An 8635-nucleotide genomic window follows, 5' to 3' on the forward strand; every position below is an offset into this window, starting at 1 on the left:
ATGTAGTGAGTGATATAAACTACTTTACTGTGAAGATTATTACTTATAGGATGTAGATCAGCACTCTTTGAAAAGAAATGCATGGCTCATTTTTGTTTTCTTACAATAGCCATGTTCACACGGTCATGCTATCGTCAGTGGTATGCAAATTAGCTCCTAACTTTGAGTTACATAATGCAAGGTACTTATTATACATGTGGATGATAGGACTCATGGTTAGCTTTAATACACCGAACTACACGTAACGTTAAAATCTGGATGTGCAGAGCATTGCACTCAGTGACCAATCTTTCACTGAATACCTAGAATTTGCGCACAGGTGCACATTTACGGGAAGTACTCCAGTGCTCACAGGTGGCGACTCTAACCATGAGCCTGTTGTTAATTGTGTTCACGTGGGCCCAGTAACTACGATGCTTTGCAGGGGGTGCCCTGACTATCGATCTACACTCATGATAATCACAGGATTTCTTTTGGTTAGGAGCAGTTAGCTAACTACGAGTTCCATACACACAGTTCTTACCTTAGAGTTAGATGCCCTCAGTGTGATACTATCATCAAAATTAGCTCGTAAACTACATGTTGACTTACACTTAGGGCTGCGCCATGAGAAACTAACTATTGGAAGTCTTCCTACTCTGCACCTAAAATGTGATGATACTTGTGGGTAGCAGCTGAAAATGACAATTTTTACCTATCACCTAGTTCAGTTCTGGTTCATTCTACTCTAAAAAGCACTTATGCAGAGAACAGTTTCTTCAACAACAACAAATAAAAAGAAAAGAAAAACTACTATTAAAGAGAAGAAATCCTAGTAGTTGTTAGCAGTATCATGAACAGGAACTGTTTAAATGGTTAAACTGAAGTGCAGTGACTGTCAGGAATTTGTAGAGAAAAATAAGATAACTGTTTCTTGTGTGATCTCGGCGTAGAATTTACCTTCTCCACTTACAAGTCTCTGTACTGGTACTCTGATTTCAGCCAGTTAAAAACCTGTCTTCAGTAAAGATTATGTTATGAAATACTTTCAGTGCAATTGTTGTTTTATCAAATATGCATGTGAACCATACACAATTATTGTTGTGGCAGCATGGAAAATATGGTTGTACCAGTGGTCAAATTCTGGGTATGGTCTTTATGCACCTTTGGCGACTTTTAAGAATGAACATTTTGCAGTGATACAGTGAGGTCTTGATTTATGGTCAATTTAACTATTGGAGTTGATTAGACTGAGATATTTTTCTCATATATTTGCCTGTCTTTGCCTGGGAAAGGAAATATTGTAAATAAAACATAAATCTTTTTTTCATCAGTTGATTTTACCTTTTCCTCATGGTACAATTTGTATTTATATAAATCATAGTTGATAGATAGTTATAGAAGTTATGGCTGTGCTACCGTGTGTAAAGGATCAGTGCGCTTGTATCTGTCAGTAGTAGAAGTAAGTATACTGTATATCTGTAAGTTTGTCATATTTATTGATATTTATGATGAAAAAGGGCATCATCAATAGAAATTCTAGACTACAGAGGAAAGTTAAACTCCTGCTAACTTTGTAAATAGTGAGTGCATGATTTAATTCTCTCTTTACCATCATGTGAATCCAAACTTGATTCTGACACGTTTGACTTGAAGTTGTACAGGTATCAAAAAAAAAAAAAAAAAAAGGTTCGCAATCTGTTCAGGTAAAAGAAAAGTTGAGATTCAAAGCCATATTTTCATATTTTCATATTTGTTTTGAGATAAGACTGACTGTGCCAAGCAAGAGAGAAATCATTTCAACTTCTTGGTGAGGCCCAGAGGTTCTGTTATACATGAGAAGTGGAATGTGGTGATTTAAGCCTTGCAAATCATTTGAAATTTGTTATGTATAGACTGAAAGAGATTGATTGGATATGACTGGTTGAGTACAAAAACACTGATATATTCTTGATCATGGGGAATTGTTTTAGAAAACAGTCAACCAAAGTTTCAGAAACTTGCTTTAAAGCCATGTAAGCCAAAGACTTAACAAAGGTATGAAGACATGGGACCATTTTTTTTTTTTTTTAATTGAGGAAAAAGGTGTGACTAATTTCATCTTCGGAATGTTTGTCACAAGGCAATTTTTCTTTCACAAGTGGGCTGCCACGTGAGATATATGGTGCATAAAGTTGTTTTCACAGGAGTGAAATTTTGTTATACTTTTATTTTTTGTTTCTTTTTCTTTTTCTTTGCTTGATTGGGTCAAATGGTAAATGGCAAATTATCAAAGAATTTGAAAACTCTGACATGGTCTGCCATAGAAAGTACACACAAGAGCAAAAAAAAAAAAAAAAAAAAAAAAAAGCTAATTAATATTTTCACATCTGATCTGGCATCCGGTGACATCAGATTAAAAAAAAAAAAAAAAATCAGACTGGGAAATTTTGCTGTGAAAATTCCTAGAATGTTTTTAGATATACTTTGCATCTTAAACTTAAATACGGATCCAGTTGGATGACCGTGGTTTGATTTCAAAAATTCTTGGCAAGATATTTTTTGTCTGAGTGGGTGAAAGGTAGATTTCATTTTGATGTGATACATTTTTCTGTCAGCAAATGTCTTTATTTCTCCGTTCCTTGGATGTCTGTGGGTCAAACTGCTATGTCCAGTACATCTGTCTGGGTGTAATTATGTGTGGGAATCATGGTTGAAAACTTCAGTCTTTTCTCAAGAGTATATCAGTGGTTACTTGAGGCTCTAGTACACTATCGTTGTACAATGTACATTATTACGAAAAATGTATGTAGTCTTTATGTTGTAGAATCAATAATCTAAATGTGTTGAGCTTACTGAGCATGTACATAGAGTATACTTCATTGTCATTGTTATGTCAGTTTTTTGGCCTCCTGTTGTAGGATACATTTCATATCAGTATTAAGATCAAAATTATTTTTGTCATAACCTCAAATCTAGCAAATTTGTTCAAGTGGATTGTTTGATACTTCATTGGGATTGTACAACCGTTTGTTATGTGTTGAAAGTCGTAAGATGGCTTAGAAATACAGTTTGTGTCTTTCCGTGAAGAAGTGTGCAGACACGCACAGATTGTCAATTTAAATGATGGAAGATTTTCTGGATGTTACTGTTCATTACAATAGAAGTCGATCAGTGTCTTGGAAATAGATTATGGATCCACGTATTAAATGAATTACAATTAAAAATGAAACTCTAATCACTTATGAGATTGAAAAACAAACAAGAAATACATGTACATCCCGTCACTGTCAAGATTGTTTCAAGCACACACGTTTAATCTCAAGTGAATACAAACCATTTATTGATATATGTAGCTATATGTTTGTCAGTTTGATGAAGACTTTGTTGGTGGTTTTGGTAACCCGTCCGCTCCTAGCGAATGACACTGCCAAATATGTGTTCAAAGAGGGTTTATCAGTTTGGTGTTGGAAACAAAACCAAGAATTCTGATGAGGACAAACTCCTCGGATATCAGGGACTCGAACACAGAAATAGGAATGCTCGGTGTGCGTAGAAATCTGCAATGTCCAGCAAACTTTGAACCGACCAGTGTAACTACTGGAGTCCCTTCTTTCCTTTGTCAATTTTCCCCTCGTTTCTGCGGCTTGTCACAAAATGTGCCTGAAGAATTTTCCAGAAGTGCTGCAATTCCGTAATGTCGGCAACGATTGTCGGAAGATAATGTGAAATTCTATTTTTTAGGCCTTTGCCGAGCCTTTTGGTTGTTCCCAATATACAATAAGAGTTTTGGTCTTCAATGTCAGAGAGAAGAAGTAATGTGCGTGTTTGTCTTTGACATGTTGTAGATGTACAAGTATGTCATAACATAGTAAAAGGGTTTCTTTGCCTATAGAAATATATATGCATCTACATCATGTATATAAATGTATAGTTATTCAATAGGTGTATATGTCCTGCATTTGCCCTGTTTTTGCTACAAGCAGTGAGATGAAAAGCTGTATAACCCAGGACATAACTGCTCCAAACCTCCAACCCCCCCCCCCCCCCACCCAGATGCATAATAAATTCCCACACTTGCACAAATGATGGACATTTAAAATTTAGTGATGTGCTTTCAAAGATATAACAGCAACTATTCATATTAACCCATAACTTTGCTGTTTATTCTGCACTGCTTAGGCCTTAACACCATCGTGGTCACGAATGGGTTATGACTTTGAGAGGTCATCTTGTCACGATTTGATATACATGTACATCTAATGGTGTTTTATCCTTATGCTCATGTATGAAACCTGTTTTATGACATCTGATTTCCATCGTGTCATCACAATGGTAAAATCTAAATGACAAAATCTGTAAGGCTGTGCGAAGTGGACTACATAATAGGTATGGCGCATGGATAGTGAAAGATTGAAAATTCTCGTTACATCTATGAGGCACTAAAGAGGAAGGGGTGCATGGGCCAATCCGAGGTTCCAAACAGCTTAGCTAGGTCAGCTAGATAGAATGGTATGAATATGACTTGACAGAGATGCAAGATTTTTTTTTATTTTTATTTTTTTTAGAAAAAGAGAAGCAAAATGTGAATGCTTTGACTGGTTTTCTCCCCAGTTCAAAGGAGGCACCGATCCTGTGCCCATACTGTGCATTTCTATCGCATTTTCTTTTTCCTCTAATGATTTACGAAGTATGTACTGGTTTCTTTGGTATTTGTCTCAGACTGAAATAACTATAAGCTCTGTAATCCGTATCAATTTTGCAGGAAAATCCTTTGTCGATTGCTTTGTGTGCTAATCATACATTGATAATTCTCTCATCATTTGTCTCAATTGCAACTGTTCCATGTTTGAAAGATGGTGGTTTGTATCTCCTACAATTCCAGAAATTTAGCTCAAATATTTAACCTGAAATCCCTGTTTCACATTAAAATTCTTCATATCCCCATTTCCTACCTGCTCCCTCTTCACATTTGCTGACTCTGTTTGCATGTAGTTCGAGATGGATTTATATCTTCAACTGCTCAGATATTCATGCTTTACTCTTTTTTTTTTCTTAGTTTGTGAGACTTAAGCAAATTTATATTAAAAAAAGACTGCTTCATCTGTTTTCTTGCTAATCTCTGCAATCCAATTGTGTGTAAACCTTTTACTCCATCATGTATACTTCTCATTAACATTATGTCATTTGCTTCAGACAATTTTTGACATTAAATGACAAATCGCCATGCAGCTTACTAGTTGAAATGAGAAACGGAGAACTGAGCCTTTTTTTCTTTGTGTTCTGCGTCGTGTGATGGTATGGTTGTAGCCTGTTCGAAGCTCAGAGTATGATGTGTACATTTCTGTAGATCGCATACTTTGAAAGTGGACATTTCTAGAAGTAATTTTTCGCACTGTACTGGGTAAGAAATATTGAATGCGTTTTCAATTCCCCAGGATCACGGTATAATACAGCATCAAACAAGACAAGTTAAAATATTTGAGAACTTTTATTTTTGCTTTCGTTTCCATTTTGCGAACTGCATGAAAATTTCCACTTTTGCAGCTATGACATTTGAGGTACATTTTTAGTGCCAGTGGCACCTAGTACCATGACGGCATACATGGTATAGCACATTTCTTTTTTCTATCAGTAATTGTATCAACATCATCAATTACAGTTTGTGACCAATCACTGAACATTGTACCTTCTCAAAGCATGGTAAAATGAAGCCTACATGTGGATTAAGTGAAAACAGCAACAATGCTAGAACCCTTTAGTGAAAGTTTGGGGAAAATTAGACAATCTGCTGAAAAGTTATGAAATTATCAGTTTTGTTGCCACCATCGCTGGATGAGAAGACTACAAACATTTTGTGATGCCACATATGGAAAATGAAATGAAGAATATATAAAGAAAAATTCAACATATTTCATTTTAAATATCTAACAAGCACTTGACTTACAACCTGTACATCTTTCAGAAAGCAGGGGGAATGATATTTTCCTTAATGTCAGTACATGTTAGAACTGAAGTCGAGGGAATGAAAATTTGTGAAAACCTTGTTTTCCATATAATGTGACTTAACAAAATGTGTAGTCTTCTCATCCAGTGATGGCAGCAGCAAAACTTTAAAAACTAATAGCTTTTCATTGAATTGCCCAATTTTCACTGATGTGTTCTACCAATAGTGCTACATTCACTCAATCCATACGTATCTTTGGGTTTAATTCTCCTTTAACTGCATGAGCCAATTTGTGCAATTTAAATGTTGAAATAATTGCTCTTTAGTGGATTGAGAACTACAAACTTTACCTGAAAGCAAAATGAACTGTGCATGTGCATGTTCATACTATGGTCGTAATAAATGATGTAATTAAATCCTACTTCCTATAGTGGTGATGACTGCACTGCCAATCCAAGTACGTTAAGATTCATCAATGATGCAACAAGACAACAAGATCACATGTGGTAAAATAGGCAAGATCATTTTAATTGACAATTATCATTACGTTTTTACATTTGTAAACATCTCACATTCATTCATACGTGGATGGCAGTCAACTAAACATGAATTTCCTTTTTTGGTCATAATTATGACATATTACATGTATTAATGACATTTTACAAACATGTGGCTGAAGCATTCAGCATTCCCCTACAAACAGAATATCACAGAATATTCAAATCAAGTTTTTCAACCGCTTTTGTTCAAGGTCGATACAAATCACACTCATCAAAATTCTATTTCTTCCTGTAAAATCTTCTGCCATCAGCAATGTTGACACTTCTGTTTTAAGAAGTAATTTTCTCTTTGTTTTCCTGTTTGTAATTCTTTAGGGCATTTGAGACATGAATGCTCATATAGCAAGTTCTGTAGATTTCTTGAAGACTAGTCTTTCACAACAATGCATAGTCTTTCCTACTGAATTGAGAAGCATTAAACTAAGTAAAACTGAATTAAGATCACACAGCATATACCACAAATGGTTGGTAATTCTTTGATACGCGTTTTGCTTTCTCGACCTCTGACTTCATTGGTTTCCTGGCATCAGAAACTTTTCAGTTTACTGTATGCTGCCTTATCACTACAGGAATCTTAACTATGCACAAGTATGTTGCTACTCACTGTACTGGCAAAGAGTAATTCTACGTTTCATGTCACAATACACGTACATATATTTTCCAAACTGTCAAGAAAGCAAAAATATCAGCCTCTCAACTACAATGTAGTCAACTTATGTGTTAGTTTTCAAAGATCCAGATAGGTCAGAAATGCCAGTCAAGCTTTTACTGCTATGTTGTGAATAAATTTTGGACCAAAATCATGTAGACGTCACTAGTGACAGCCCTTGATTTCTGATCAGCATGTTCTCTTTTTCGTTTTCTTTTTCGTTTTCTGTGTGTGGATTCATGACAGATTAAAGGAAGGGTACAGTATTGGTGGAGATGAGAATTGGGCTTTTAACTTTTTGTGAGATACCAAGAATACACTTATGATATAGTACAGAGCATACAATTTTAAGAGGAATTCAAAGTTTATTTGATGAAAATCGGGTTTGGAATGACTGAAACATCCAAAAACAAAGTAAAACAAAGCGATCGTAATAAAGTGTGGGTCCCACACTTTATGAGAATCGCTCTTTTTTGGATATCTCAGCCATTTCAAAACCAATTTTCATCAAATAAACATTGAATTCCTCGTAGAATTACATGCTCTTTCATATTTCATAAGAGGTTTCTCATTATATCACCAAAAAAATGTTATAAACCTGAAATTAGGTCTCAACCAAAACTATACAATCCCTTTAATGCAAGATGAGAATATGCCAAGATTGATCTTGTCTTCATGGTTGGATTAACATACAAAGTTCACCCGTGGCTAATGTGATGGAACAAGAGAACAGGTACAATGTTATATAATAGGTGCAGTACTGCGCCTTACAATCTTACTCTCATGCCCTTGGAAACAAAACTGTCAGCTGACAACTACATTGTACATGTTCACCAACCATTAAAGTACTAAGTATTTAAATGATGAAAACATGAGAGTTATATGCCATGAAATGCACCAGCTAAAATATGTATTGCAAAATCAGCTCAACTGCTAATACAAAGTAAATGCATGAGAATCATACAGCTGAATTTGTAATCTGTGGCCTTTTGACTTTATACCATCTCCTGAAACTAATACATATAATTTTTTTCCCGCATGATAGTGACCCGTAAGTCTCAGTCTTAAGAATCTTTAATTGCATCAAGTCTTCCTCATCTTGCCCTCCAAAAAGGAAAGTTTTAAGAAACGGTTTATGTCATTTGGTACATACATGAATCTCCAAAAAGATTTGTCAAAACGATGTGCAAGTAGAGATACAGGGAATAGCACACATAAGAGCACACTTGGAATAGCTGCAGATTTATGGAAGAAACAGTGATTTACCTTTATATCATGAAGCGTTACCAGTAGCGGATCTAAGAGGGTGCCCCTTTAATCTTTTAAACAAAAGTAATGAAAAGAAAAGAAAATGCAGGGGGTGCTTGCACCCCCCTTAATTTTGATTGTAGTGGCACCAGAAAATTGCACTGAAGCCTTTTTTTTTTTTTTTTTTTTTGCTTGTCAGCTGACCAAACCCAGAAAAGGTACCACAATTTTTTTTGTGCCCCCCCCCCCCCCATAGAATTCCTGGATCCACCC

The sequence above is a fragment of the Diadema setosum genome, chromosome 18, assembly GCF_964275005.1.
Source record: "Diadema setosum chromosome 18, eeDiaSeto1, whole genome shotgun sequence".
NCBI lineage: Eukaryota > Metazoa > Echinodermata > Echinoidea > Diadematoida > Diadematidae > Diadema > Diadema setosum.